The sequence below is a fragment of the Nomascus leucogenys genome, chromosome X (genome assembly GCF_006542625.1).
Source record: "Nomascus leucogenys isolate Asia chromosome X, Asia_NLE_v1, whole genome shotgun sequence".
Taxonomy (NCBI): Eukaryota; Metazoa; Chordata; class Mammalia; order Primates; family Hylobatidae; genus Nomascus; species Nomascus leucogenys.
The window spans coordinates 38,685,818-38,699,262 of NC_044406.1; the positions used below are offsets into that span (position 1 = coordinate 38,685,818).

At 47.4% G+C, this 13,445-nt stretch overlaps 1 protein-coding gene and 1 pseudogene across 4 annotated transcripts in view; one reads left to right on the plus strand and one right to left on the minus strand.

Moving 5' to 3' along the window:
• IQSEC2 (IQ motif and Sec7 domain ArfGEF 2) overlaps nucleotides 1-13,445 on the plus strand; it is an 88,269-nt gene that overhangs the window by 3,660 nt on the left and 71,164 nt on the right. The window lies entirely within an intron of this gene.
• LOC105738154 lies at nucleotides 8,641-9,932 on the minus strand (annotated as a pseudogene). Its single transcript, XR_001113905.2, has one exon. The product of XR_001113905.2 is annotated as an oligosaccharyltransferase complex subunit OSTC pseudogene (transcript).

Below are 13,445 nucleotides of genomic sequence, written 5' to 3' on the forward strand. Positions count from 1 at the left end.
CTGGAAGCGAGGGCAGGCAGGGTGGGAGTTTAGCAGCAGAGGCTGCAGCATTGGGGGAGGCTAGGTAGAGCGGTTACAGGCTGGGCTCTCTTGGTCCCCAGGCTCCCCCTGGTGGAGGAAGAGGGGAGAGTGGTGCCTGGGCCGAGCTGCAGCTTGTTGGGGGGCCCCGCTGTGCCTAGGGACTTTCTTTAGTCCTCCCAATGATCCCGTGCTTCTGTCACCACGATCCACATTTTACAGCAGAAGAAATTGGGGGGTCAGAGAAGTGAAGCCCACCAGAGGTTACATTACTAATAAGACAGACTCCCAATCCTGTGAACTTTCCCTCTACCGCATTGGACATCAGCTGTCATGTCCACCCCCATCCATGTCATCCACCCAGGATTCCCATATCCTCCTGCACCATCCCCTCTGGACAGGTTCCAGGATGCCAGTATCCCTTCTGCTGTGCTCAGGGTGTGGCCTTTCTAGTGCAGATGCGTCCCTACCTCCTTTTGGTCCTGGGTCCTCTGTACAGGAAGGTTTTGTTTGCTTGCTTTTTAGTAATCGTTGGTCCTGACTAATGCTCAGGTCTTTTTACCTGGAATTGTCCACATACCCCCCCAAGCCTGGTTGATTAGAGAATAGCTCTGCTTTTGTTGTTGATCTTGGCTTGGCCCCCTTGCAGTTCTGCCACCTAGAATGATTTATAGGAGTGCTAGGGGCCCCTGCTGAGTTGCTCCACACTGAAGAGCTGCGTTTCCCACGCTTTTTGCATGGGCCCAGCTCTGGCTCTGCTGTAGGCGGTGGTGGGCTGAAGCTGGTGTGGTGGAAACTCTCCTTCCTTTACCCCCACCCCCATCCACCCTGCAAGCTGGCTTACATTTGGAGATAGCAACTAGAGGGGCTGGCCTGGTGGTGTTTTTTTTTTTCTTTTTTTTTTTGGTTTTGGTTTGTTTTTGGGACAGGGTCTTGCTGTGCCGCTCAGGCTGGAGTGCAGTGTTGCGAACATGGCTTACTCAAGTGAGTTCAGGAGTTCAAGGCTGCAGCGAGCAATAATTGCAAAAAAAAACACCAGGCTGGCCCTTCTAGTTGCTATCCCCCCAATTTTTTTAAGCAGAGACTGGGTCTCTCTGTGTTGCCCAGACTGGTCTCAAACTCCTGGGCTCAAGCGATCCTCCCTCCTTGGCGTCCCAAAGTGCTGAGCCACCACGCCCGGCCCACCGTGGTATTCTTGACAGCTAGGGCAGTGTATGGTCTACCACATGCTGTCCTCTGTCCTCTGCTTGCAGTGGGATGTCAGCATGCTCCCCGCAGGGGCTAAGGCCACCGAGAGACAGCACGTGAGACAGCGAGCCCAGGGAGAGGCTCAGGGGAAGTCTCTCCTTTGGGGTCTTGGGTACTTTTCCCAGGGGGTATCTCTCCTTCCCAGGAGGGAAAATCATTTATCTTCCCTCCCACTGTGTTGTGAGCATTATCTTCGTGTGGGAGGAAATGGTAATGCTGAATTTAATGAGAATGAGAGTCTTGCTTCTCTATCTAGATCTGGGGCAAGAATGGGGTTGTTATCATCTACAAACATTTCTTGGCTGTGTGCACAGCGCAGGAGGGGCCACCAGGCTGAGCAAACACTGCGCTCTTAGCGCTTGCAGAACCCCTGCTCCCCTCCATCCAGGGAGGCAGGGTTGCAGGCCTAGCCATGCCATAGAGACAGCACTCAGGACAAAATGAGTGGCAAGGGTGGTGAGGAGTGGAAGTTCTCAGAGGAAGGAGGGATCAGGGCAGGCCAGGCTGCTGTTTGAGTACCTGGGCGGTGGGTGAGGGATGAGGGGTATGGAAGGAATGTGAGTGGTCCCTTCGTGGAGGTGGCAGCCGGGAGGAAGACGTCTGACCAGACTTGCTGCCTGCCCTTTCCTCATCTGTCCCACCCCTGCCTACCAAGGTCTCTGAATTTGCTGGGTGCAGAGTAAAGGCCTGGAGCATGGGGAAGAGGCCACACGTGTACCGAGTGAGTCTCAGCCTTCTGCCAGGCCCCACGCTATGTGGCTTTATGTAATAATAGCTAACATTTTTTCACTGCTCTTACTGTGTGCTAAGCACTATTTGTTCTAAGCGCTTTCCATGTATTAATTCATTCAATCTCCACCTGAATCCTCTCGTGTAGATATTGTTATTAACTCCATTTTACAGATGAGGAAACTGAGGCCCAGAAAAGTTGGATAGCATACCCAGGATCACTCAATGAATAAGTGGCAGAACTGTGAAGGAGCTGGAGGAGCCCAGGGAGTTGGGCTCCAGGGTCCGCAGTGTTCTAACCCACCCTGGAGCACTACTTCTTACCTCATTTGCACAGAGCCCCTGCCAGATGGGTGTGTTTGTTTGTTTGTTTGTTTTATGGAGTTTCACTCTTGTTGCCCAGGCTGAAGTGCAATGGCACGCTCTCGACTCATTGCAACCTCCTCTTCCCGGGCTCAAGCAATTCTCGTGCCTCAGCTTCCCGAGTAGCTGGGATTACAAGCACGTGCCACCACCCCCGACTAATTTTTGTATTTTTAGTAGAGGGGTTTCACTATGTTGGTCAGGCTGGTCTCGAACTCCTGACCTCAGGTGATCCGCCCACCTCTGCCTCCCAAAGTGCTGGGATTACAGGCATGAGCCACCGCGCCCAGCCTATTATCTTCATTTTTTCAGACAAGGAAACAAGGATCAGAGAGGTACAGTGACCTGCCCGAGGTTATTCAGGCAGATGGAGCCCAGAACTGTCTGGCTTCCAAGCCTATGGTACACTGCTGCCTCCCACAGGTGGGCTTTAAAGACATCAGAGCTGCTCCAGGTACCTGGCCCTAGCTTCCTCCAACAGAGCTCCCAGGACCGCTGCTCTAGGCAGGCTCCCTCTCACCATTACCCCCTGAATTTTGGCCATGGTCTCCTAGTAGATTGCCCCTCCTGCTCTCGCTCCATCAAGCCTCTGATGAGGTGCAGCCAGACCATGTTCTGCAGTCCAGCTCCAGTAGTCTCACTCTCTCTTTGGCCTGAAAACTCCTCCACCTGCCCTGCATGGTCTTCTTAGGATCTGTCCCCACTTTGCCTTTTTCCTCTCGTCTTTTTACAGACTATGCTCCAGGCAGGCTGACCTGTGTGCCCCCCTGGTTAGCCCACTCAGGCCTTCTGCTAGCCTCTAGGTCTTTGCTCATGTTGTTCCCTTCTCTTGGGCTGCTGTACCCAGTTCCCAGGCTGGACTCAGCTGTTACCTCTCTTACGTCTGTTTGCTGGTGTCTCTGATGTTTGGTCTATCCTTGACCCTCTCAATGAGCACTCTGCCCCTTTTTATTCCTTCATGGTTGTTTACGTCTCATGTCCCCTCTGTTAGACTGAGAGCCCCTTCAGATTTACATTTAACTGACATATACTGAGTGCATTTTGTGTGGCAGGTTCTGTGCTAGGTGCTGCGGGCATGAGTGAAGGAGCTATAGGCTTGGAAACACATAGCACAGCACATAGTAGCTGCTTAATAAATACGGAGTAGACAAATGAATGTCTGATTGAGTCCTGCTGAACTAATGGCCAAAGGTACCTAATTTTTTCTTCCTTCCAGGACTCCTGTAGTAAGAAATGACAACTTCAGAATTCTCTTGGGGTAGGCACAGTAGCTCCCAGCACTTTGGGTGGTCAAGGTGAGAGGATCACTTGTGCCAGGGAGGTTGAGGTTACAGTGAACTATGATTGTGCCATTGCACTCCAGCCTGGGCAACAAATCGAGATCCCGTCTCTAAGGAAAAAGAAACTCTTTTGGCTTTTCTGTGGCTTTTTTCTCATGCTCCCTGGAGCCATTTTGGCCTTTGCTGTCTCTTCTCACGCTCACCAGCCTTCCGATTCATAGAATGTCAAGGTGGCAGACTTGGACGAGACTTTGGAGACATTTAGACCAATCTGCTGATCATTATCTCTCCCTACCATGTCAGGCTGTGGTCCTGACCCTTGATGCCAAGTCTTCTGTTCTGAAAGGAGCAAAGAGGCCTGCACAGGAGCTGTATGCAGTTCACTCAGCTCAGGAAGTTGCTTATTTATCCATCAAACCTTTCTTGAGCTCAGACCCTGAGCTGGACATGGCATCTCAGGGTTGACATAAGACTTGGCCCTTCTGCCTCACTCACTGCGGTGTTCCCCGGCAGGATCATAAGCATTGGTCATGGAGAAGAGTGCTTAGTAAGTGACTTACTTCCTCTTTTGGGGAAGCTCGTTTAGGGCAACATAATTTGCCAGTTACTACAACTTCCTCATGGTATTTGGTTTCTCTCCAAGCCTGCCTGTTGGAAGCATTTACACGGGGAAGCCCATTCCCCAGTGCTTAGTAGCTGAAGCTCTCTGGGACCTTAGCATTCAGAGAAAGTGTGGTGTCATGGAAGGACTTTGTGTAACTAGGCAAATCACTTCACTTTCAGAGCCTCAGTTTTCTCAAGTAGTAAATAGAAATAAAACTGTATTTTCTGATGCATGAGATTCATGTTGCCAGCCCCCTACCCCCCTCAAAAAAATTGTATCAGAAAATTTCCTGGCTGCCTGGCATACCGTACATCAAGGTCCTGATCAGGCTGGAAAGCTGAGAAGGGAAAATAATACATGAGACTTCCCTGCCCCCTAGAGGCGGAATGTGGCAAACACACAACAATGCAAAGACGGATGCATCGCATCCCTTTCAAAACAAAGATGACAAGCCAGAGCTACACGGCTGATCAGGATTATTCCTCCAACATTTTAGATGTAAATATATCACTATCATCACCTAATAGGTACCGTTTCACTAATGTTTCACTAGTGCATTTCTTTGGAGCGATGTGATTTTTATACCTTTTTAAAGGAGTGATATGACTGCATATCCAGGCCCTGTGATTTCCTACTGGATTCCAGGATACAGCATAGTGCATTCACCTGAATAAAACCAATATTTTCCTTCATATAACCACTTTAGAATTATTGTCATTATATCTGTGATGAAAAGTACCTAACTTGGCCCTTCCCCCACATTTTCTTATAAATCTGAGAGGCATCTCACACAACTGTATGTCTGATATGCCAGCCAATTCATAAACAACCCATCTCATTGTGATGGTTGTGAAAATTAAATAAGATGACGTAGGTGAAGCGCTGAGCACACAGTATGTGTTTACTCAGCGATAGCCATTATTATTAATAATAACTCTGTAAAGCTCTGTGCTGTGGGAGGACAGGAGGAGAAGCCATGTGGCAGCTCACACATTTCAGAGAGAGAGGTCAGTCCAGTGAATATTGCATGCCAGGATGTGCCATGCCTTGTGCCATTACAGGCAGAGAATTCCGTGATTAGTATCATATAGTTCCTGGCTTCAAGGTGCTCATAATTGGGTGGAGAAGGTGGTGGTAGAAATAGACGATTGCAGTGTGCTATCCAGTGTGTCATGCCAGAGGGGAGCACAGGGGGCCACAGGTGCTCAAAGGAGAGACATCACCCTGGACTGTCAGGGAAGGCTTACTGGAGGAGGTGATACCTGAGCTGAGGCTTGGAGGATGAGTTGGAGTTAGCTAGGTGAAGGACAGCATGTGGGTTGGTGGGAACTGGGGGCAAAAGGGAGGTTAAGGCAGAGGGGCCAGCGTGAGCAAACACACAGAGGTATGGGCCCAGCAGGATATGTGTATGGGGAGGTTATTTGTTTGTTTGGTTGGTTGGTTGGTTGGTTTTTTTATGAGTTCAATACAAACTAGAGCACAAACAGGGAGGCTCGCAGGGGAGTCTGGAGGGTTGACCGGCTCACATCATGAGGACACTTCACTAGCAGCATCAGGAGCTTTCTGCTGTTTTGTTTTTGTTTTTGTTTTTGTTTTGTTTTTGTTTTTTTTTTTGAGACGGAGTTTTGCTCTTTCACCCAGGCTGGAGTGAAGTGGCGCGATCTCAGCTCACTGCAGCCTCTTCCCCGCTCTGGGTTCAAGCAGTTCTCCTGCCTCAGCCTTCCGAGTAGCTGGGATTACAGGCATGTGCCACCACGCCTGGCTGATTTTTGTATTTTTAGTAGAGACAGGGTTTTGCCATATTGGCCAGGCTGGTTTCAAACTCCTGACCACAGGTGAACCCCCTGCCCTGGCCTCCCAAAGTCCTAGGATTACAGGCATGAGCCACCGTGCTTGGCCAAGTAGCATTTTAAACTGGGGGAGAGGTGCCTATTGTGTGGTGTGGGAGAACATGTCAAGAGCCACGTTTTGGAGAGATCCCCCTAGAGGGCAGTTTGGAAGATAGACTGGAGGGTATCCAGGGAGGAGGCTGGTGCAGCAGTCTGGATGAGAGATGATCAGGCCTGTGCTTGGGCAGTGGGAGTAGAGATAACCTATGTGGGGAGAAAGATGATGATGGAGGGGAGTGCAGCCTGCTTTGGAAGCTCGGAGGAGTGGCAGCATTCATGACCAGTAGGGTTTTAATAATACCAGCATAGAAATCAAGAAACCACAAGTTGGAAGGACTCTGACAAATCATCCAACTGAAGCTATTCATTTTACAGATGAGAAGACTGAGGCCCAGAGAGAGAAAGGACTTGTATAAGGCCAGTCAGGGTGTGAGCAGAAAAGAGAACGCTGATTAGAAGAGTCACCCTAGTATGAATGCCAGCATTCAGAGCATCTTTTCTTTTCTTTTCTTTTCTTTTTTTTTTATTGTTATTATACTTTAGGTTTTAGGGTACATGTGCACAATGTGCAGGTTTGTTACATATATATCCATGTGCCGTGTTGGTTTGCTGCACCCATTAACTCGTCATTTAGCATTAGGTATATCTCCTAATGCTGTCCCTCCCCCCTCCCCCCAACCCACAACAGTCCCCGGAGTGTGATGTTCCCCTTCCTGTGTCCATGAGTTCTCATTGTTCAATTCCCACCTATGAGTGAGAACATGCGGTGTTTGGTTTTTTCCTTTTCTTTTCTCTTCTTTCTTTTTTTTTTTTTTTTTTTGAGATGGAGTCTCTCATTCTGTTGCCCAGGCTGCAGTGCAATGGCGTGATCTCGGCTCACTGCAACCTCCGCCTCCCGGGTTCAAGGGATTCTCCTGCCTCAGCCTCTCGAGTAGCTGGGATTACAGGCATGCACCACCACACCCAGCTAATTTTGTATTTTTAGTAGTGACAGGGTTTCTCCATGCTGGTCAGGCTAGTCTTGAACTCCCGACCTCAGGTGATCCGCCCACCTTGGCCTCTCAAAATGTTGGGATTACAGGTGTGAGCCACCACACCCAGTGCATCTTTTCTTAAATGTGCTGTTCTCTTTCTCCCCCTAGCTCAGGGCCAGCTTTCTTTCTGCTGTTTTTTGTCTTATGTGGCTTCATTTACTATAACTGAGGCAGCTCAGAGGCAGTTTCTGGCCTGACAGCCAGTTCTGTCATCCCTGTTTTTCTGTTTTCATGGAAGAGGGTGGACCTGTGTCTGTCTTTAGTATATCCCCATTACCTTGGGTGGGGCAGCTCTACCCCGGGTGTCTTTGTTTTGAGGCCCGATGATATGATACATAAAGAACGAGCTTTGGAGACAGACAGACCTGGATTTGAATCTATGTTCCACCCCAACCCGCGGGATGGCCTCAGCTAGGTCATTTTACCTTTTCTGAATTTTAGTTTTTCTGTAAAATGGGATAACAATGCCTATTTCTCAAGTTTTTTCTTTGTTTGCTTGTTTGCTTGCTTGTTTGTTTTGAGACAGGGTCTCTTTCTATCAGCCAGGCTGGAGAACAGTGGTGCGATCACAGCTCACTGCAGCCTCGACATCCTGGGTTCAAGTGATCCTCCTACATCAGCCTCCCAAGTAGCTTGGACCACAGACATGCACTACCATGACCGACTAATTTTTTTTGTAGAGGCAGAGTCTCCCTATGTTGCCTGGGCTGGTCTTGAACTCTTAGGCTCAAGCAATCCTCCCACTTTGGCCTCCTAAAGTTCAGGGATTATAAGCGTGAGCCACCATGCCTGGCATATTTCTCAAGGTTAGCCAAGATAATTTCGATGGCATTCCCTGATACTGTAGGTGCTCCGTAAATAGTAATTTTTCTTCTCTTTCATGAAATCTCCCATGGACAATGACTTAACGAATCAAAGCTTTGCTTCCCCTGAAAACTGGTGTATTTCTTCCTTCCTAATGTGAGGCTGTCATAGCTCGTTGTATCTTCCTTTTTGCCTCAGCCACCAGTTAATTTGAAGCATAGCTCTAGCATCTTTGTTGATTTCTTTTTCGGACTTATTTTCGAGTTCAATTTCTATTCTGTGTTCTTGGAGTAAGCACCCTCAAATCCTTTGTGACTCAAGCAGGTATAAATAACTAATGGGTGTAAATAGTTGAATGAATGTAAGGCTGAAGAGGCTGGACTGGGGATGGTGGGATTGGAAGAGGACCAGAGGTGGAGCAGGCTGGGGCAGCCAAGACAGTATCTGCGTGGATGGCTGTGAGGAGCCAAGGGGTTAGTTAGGAGGGGCCAGCCCTTCACCCGCCTCTCTTACCTCCTGTTCTCAAAAGAAGCATAGATTGGAGAACAGGACCTCATGTCACCCAGAATCATCAGCCTGCCCATTTCATATTTACAGTGTGGAAGCCAGAGTTCTAAAGAAAGAGAAGGGCTTGTTTTGACAAATTAAATCAAAGCAATGCACATGCACAATTTTTTTTTAATTAGAAAAAGTATTTATTTCTGCTCCGTTCATACATCTTATTGTTCAGGAAACAGTTTTACATGCATATCTGAAATAATCTACCATCACACACTCTAGTTAAAGGCAAAGCACCATAGGTAAAGCTGATCAGCTGTCCAGAGTTCTCAGCTTATGGAATCTTGCTTCCGGATTTTATGTTAATTTCTGAAAATCAGAAATGTCATTTCCAAAAAATGTTAAGGGGGTTGTAAAAAAATAATCACTTTATTTGACATTATAGTTGTAGATATGGAGTATATGTTAAGAAATGAAAAACTAAAAAGAAAATGCCACTCAACATCATTGGTATAGCAATAGGTCAGCAGGAAAAAAAAATACTGTGATAAACTTTTCTCTTTAATACCAAGAAGAAATTCTAGTCCAAGCTTCAATATGCTTCCTGTTTTTTCACTAGATCTTTCTTTTACTGCTGCTCTTCATTCTTCTCCACATTTCATATTAGAGGATTGGTACAGCCTTTAAAACTTCATTGACAGGAGCAAATCCAGTATCCACTGATTTCTTCTCAAAGGCACTGTAACCCATCAGATAGCCCGGCAGTTTCATTCTCATGAATACTCTAGCCATGAAAAAACTCAATAGGACACAGACGAATCCAATGAACAGAAGACAAAATCTATTGAGTTTTGGGATATTTGGTGCATTCGCTCGGTCCAGGATTATGAAACCCAAACCTCCCATTGTAAATAGGAAGCTGGATGCAAGTCCTTCCATAATATACTGTCCATTTACTCTGTAGGCCAAGAAAGCTACTGGCCTCTGATGCCCATGTTCATCAGTCATAGAGCCGACACTTGGAGGTTCAACAATAACATCATAAATTATTCCTCCGGTGATGAGGAAGTAAGACACCACCACTAGAGCATACACAGCCATGGCCGACGGCATGTGTAACCAGGGCGGCTTCTTCAGCTTCAGGTTGGGACATTCGAGCACTAAGAGCGGGACACGGTACAAAGTCTCCATGTTGGTGGCAGCAAGGCTGCACACGCACAATTTTAAAAAGGCAAAATAGTACATAACGACTCATGTAGTAAAAAACTGATGTCTTCCTATCCCCTGCTTCTCAGCCCCAGATGCAACCACTTTTCGCATTTAGTTCTTCTGGCGGTAACTTCGTATCTCTAAATAACGTGCTTGAATGGGTATTTCCTATTTATCAACTTTAAACATTATCTTGACTTTTTCCTACTATGACAGAATAATTTAGCTTATTTACAACAGCTGACTCTTTCTCAGCACTCCCTTCCACTTTTTTTCTTTTTTTTTTTTTGAGACAGAGTCTCACTCAGTGGCCCAGGCTGGAGTACAATGGTGTGATCATAGCTCACTATGACTTCAAACTCCTGAACTCAGGCAATCTTCCTGCCTCAGCCTCCCGAGTAGTTAGGACCACAGGTGCATGCCACTATACCTGGCAAATTTTTAATTTTTTTTTTTTTTTTTTTTTTAGAGATGGGATGTCGCTATGTTGCCCAGTTAGGTCTCGAACTCCTAGGCTCAAGTGATCCTCATCCTTCGGTCTTCCAAAGTGCTGGGATTGCAGGGGTGAGCCACTGCGCCCGGCCCCTCCCAGATTTTGAGAGTTTTATTATTGTTTGGGCTCCTCTATTAGTTACCTTTGTAACTTTATTAAGTACTATTTTAAACTGTGACTTCTTATTTCATCAGTTTTCCACAGCATCTCTTGACCACATACTTTGTAAGATATAGTTATTAGTGCCATCCTTCCCTCCATCTCTCCTTCCCCTCTTCCACCTCCCAGTCTCTATGTTCTGTACTTGTGTATCTAGCAATGTAGATTACATTTGCATTCTATTCTGTAAAAATAATTATGTTTTCAATGCTTTATCTAGAGAGATTGATTATAAAAATTACCTGGCAGTACACTGTTTATGTGATTATAACTATGTCACTATTAGTCATCGCAGGGCCAAATAGTGTACTGTAATTATACCTCATTACCCACAGTTATACAACCTTTGTACTCCCAGGATTGTTTTAAAACTTCATACCGAAATATAATATGAATACAAAAAAGTGCTCATATCAGAAGTGATATGACCATATCACAAGTGATATAGTCACTTTTTACAAACCAAACACCTAGGTAACCAGCATGCAGAACAAGGTCTGTTTTTTATTCATCCTGAGTAGTACTCAAGCAGCCCTTTCAGTTTGAAGGACTAAGTCTCTTCTTTTTTTTTTTTTTTTTTTTTTTTGAGATGGAGTCTTGCTCTGTCACCTAGGCTGGAGTGTGGTGGCGTGATCTTGGCTCACTGCAACCTCTGCCTCCTGGGTTCAAGCGATTCTCCCATCTCAGCCTCTCTAGTAGCTGGGACTACAGGTGCCCACCACTATGCCCGGCTAATGTTTGTATTTTTAGTAGAGATGGAGTTTCGAACTCCTGACCTCAGATGATGCACCCACCTCAGCCTCCCAAAGTGCTGGGATTATAGGCATGAGCCGCCGTGCCCGGCCTTTTTTTTTTTTTTTTTTTTAGACAGGGCCTCACTCTGTTGCACAGGCTAGAGTGCAGTGGCTCAACCTCCACCTGCTGGATTCAAGTGATTCTCCTGCCTCAGCCTCCCAAGTAGCTGGGATTACAGGTGTGCACCACTATGCCCAGCTAATTTGTATTTTTAGTAGAGATGGGGGTTTCACCATGTTGGCCAGGTTAGTCTCGAACCCCTGACCTCAAGTGACCTGCCCACCTTGGCCTCCCAAAGTGCTGGGATTACAGGCGTGAGCCACCATACCTGGCCCTCTCCTTATGTTATTTCTTTGATCATTCCCTTCCCTTAATTTGCTCTGTTTTCTTGTTTGGGAATGTCTGTTAGTTGGTTGTTGAACTTCCTGTAGGCTGTTGATCCTGTAGGCTGCTTACCTTTTCTCTCATACTTTCTATTTTATGGTATGTGAATAAGTTAATAGAAGGTCTGACTGAGCCAGGCGTGGTGGCTCATGCCTATAATCCCAGCACTTTGGGAGGCGGAGGCGGGAGGATCGCTTGAGCCCAGAAGTTCGAGACCAGCCTGGGCAATATGATGACATGATGAAACCCTGTCTCTACAAAAAAAAAAAAAAAGAAGAAAGAAAGAAAAAAAGAAAAAAAAAAGAAAGTCTGACTGAGCGGTGAGCTGCCTGCATATCCAGGCTTGCTTGTCCACTCACTGGCTTCATTTTGGCGAGCTGACAGGGAGTCGGTTGTTATAATCCCCAAAGGCCAGAATGAATAGCACTTTATTTTGGGGGCACCAACATGCCACTAGGTGTCTTGACTCATCCTAAATAGTTTAATCCCTTTAGCAAGCAGCCCTCTGATACTTTGCCTAGGGGTGAATGCCAGGCGGCCTGTGTTCTACGTCTGGGGGTTGGGGTGGCAGGGAAGGAAGGATGTCATATACTTACCTTCCATTTATCCCTGTGTCCAGTGCCTTGGTTCCTCCTACCCTCTCTTGCAGCCACCATCTCCAAGTCTGGAGTCTCTCTGGGCCTCTGCTGGCCTGACTGTCTCCCTCCTCAGCTGCAAGCCCCTAAGTGGTGTTCCTGGATCTCCCTCAACTGTGAACACCCTGCTGTTTGTTTTTTGCTTCCAGAAATTAGTTGAAATCTCTCACCCACTGATCTCACCCTCTCCCATCCTCCTCCCTGTTATGAGTTCATACTTTATTTTATTCCTTCACTTTCATTATGGTGGGGTCCTGGGAGAGAGAGGAGATAAACATTTATGCCCTTGAGGTGGAAACTAAGGGGAAAGCTACTTTAAAAAATGGTTGTTTTGCTTTTTCAACCCAGACTGAAACTGGAAACTATTAGTAGGCCCCCCACATAGCCAAGCCTGGATGACCTCATTTGGGCCTGTGCTGCTTCTGGCCCCAGCCCTTATCATAAGCATTCCTCCAGTGGCCTCCAGAGCACCCCTTTCCTCAACCTCTGCTGCCTAGACCATGGAGTCAAGCGAGCCCTCAGCCGAGGAACCGGACACCTGGGTTCTGATCCCAGCCCTGCCCCTGCCTCCCTCTGGACCCCTGGGCCAGCCCCTCCACCTCTCTGGGTGCCCTCAGCTGGGTGCCATCAGCTTGCCTCCCAAGCTGATCTGTGCTACAATACCTGTGCCTAACCGCACCTTCCTTTTTTGGTGTTCCCCCTTTCCGTCCTTGAATGATTGTCTCTTCTAGAAGCGCTCCTTGAGTGTTCATGGGGCGGGGGGCCTTGGGCTGCACTGTGTGGTGGGGAGACAGGAGACAGATGAGGGAGAGGGGCCAAGCTTGCAGGCTGGAATGGGAGATGAAGTGCCACTTGGCTCTGGGATGACAGAAGGAAGCAGCAGCTGTAGCAGTTAAAAGCATTGGTTTTGGAATCAGACAAACCTAGACTTGAATCTCGGCTCTACTACTTATTAGCTGTGTGAGTCTGGGTAAGTCACATTGCTCCTCCATACCTCAGTGACTGCATCCATACAATGAGAAGAACTACTTTGCACAACAGTTACGAAGACTGTGCAAAGTAGCAGGTACAACTGTGGACCATTGTAGGTGCAACTAAATAGTAACTTTATGGCTGGGCATGGTGGCTCATGTCTGTACTCCCAGCACTTTGGGAGGCCGAGGCAGGATTGCTTGAGGCCAGGAGTTCGAGACCAGCCTGGCCAATATGGTGATACTCCATCTCTACTAAAAATACAAAAATTAGCTGGACGTGGTGGTGCACACCTGTAATCCCAGCTACTCGGGAGGCTGGGGCACGAGAA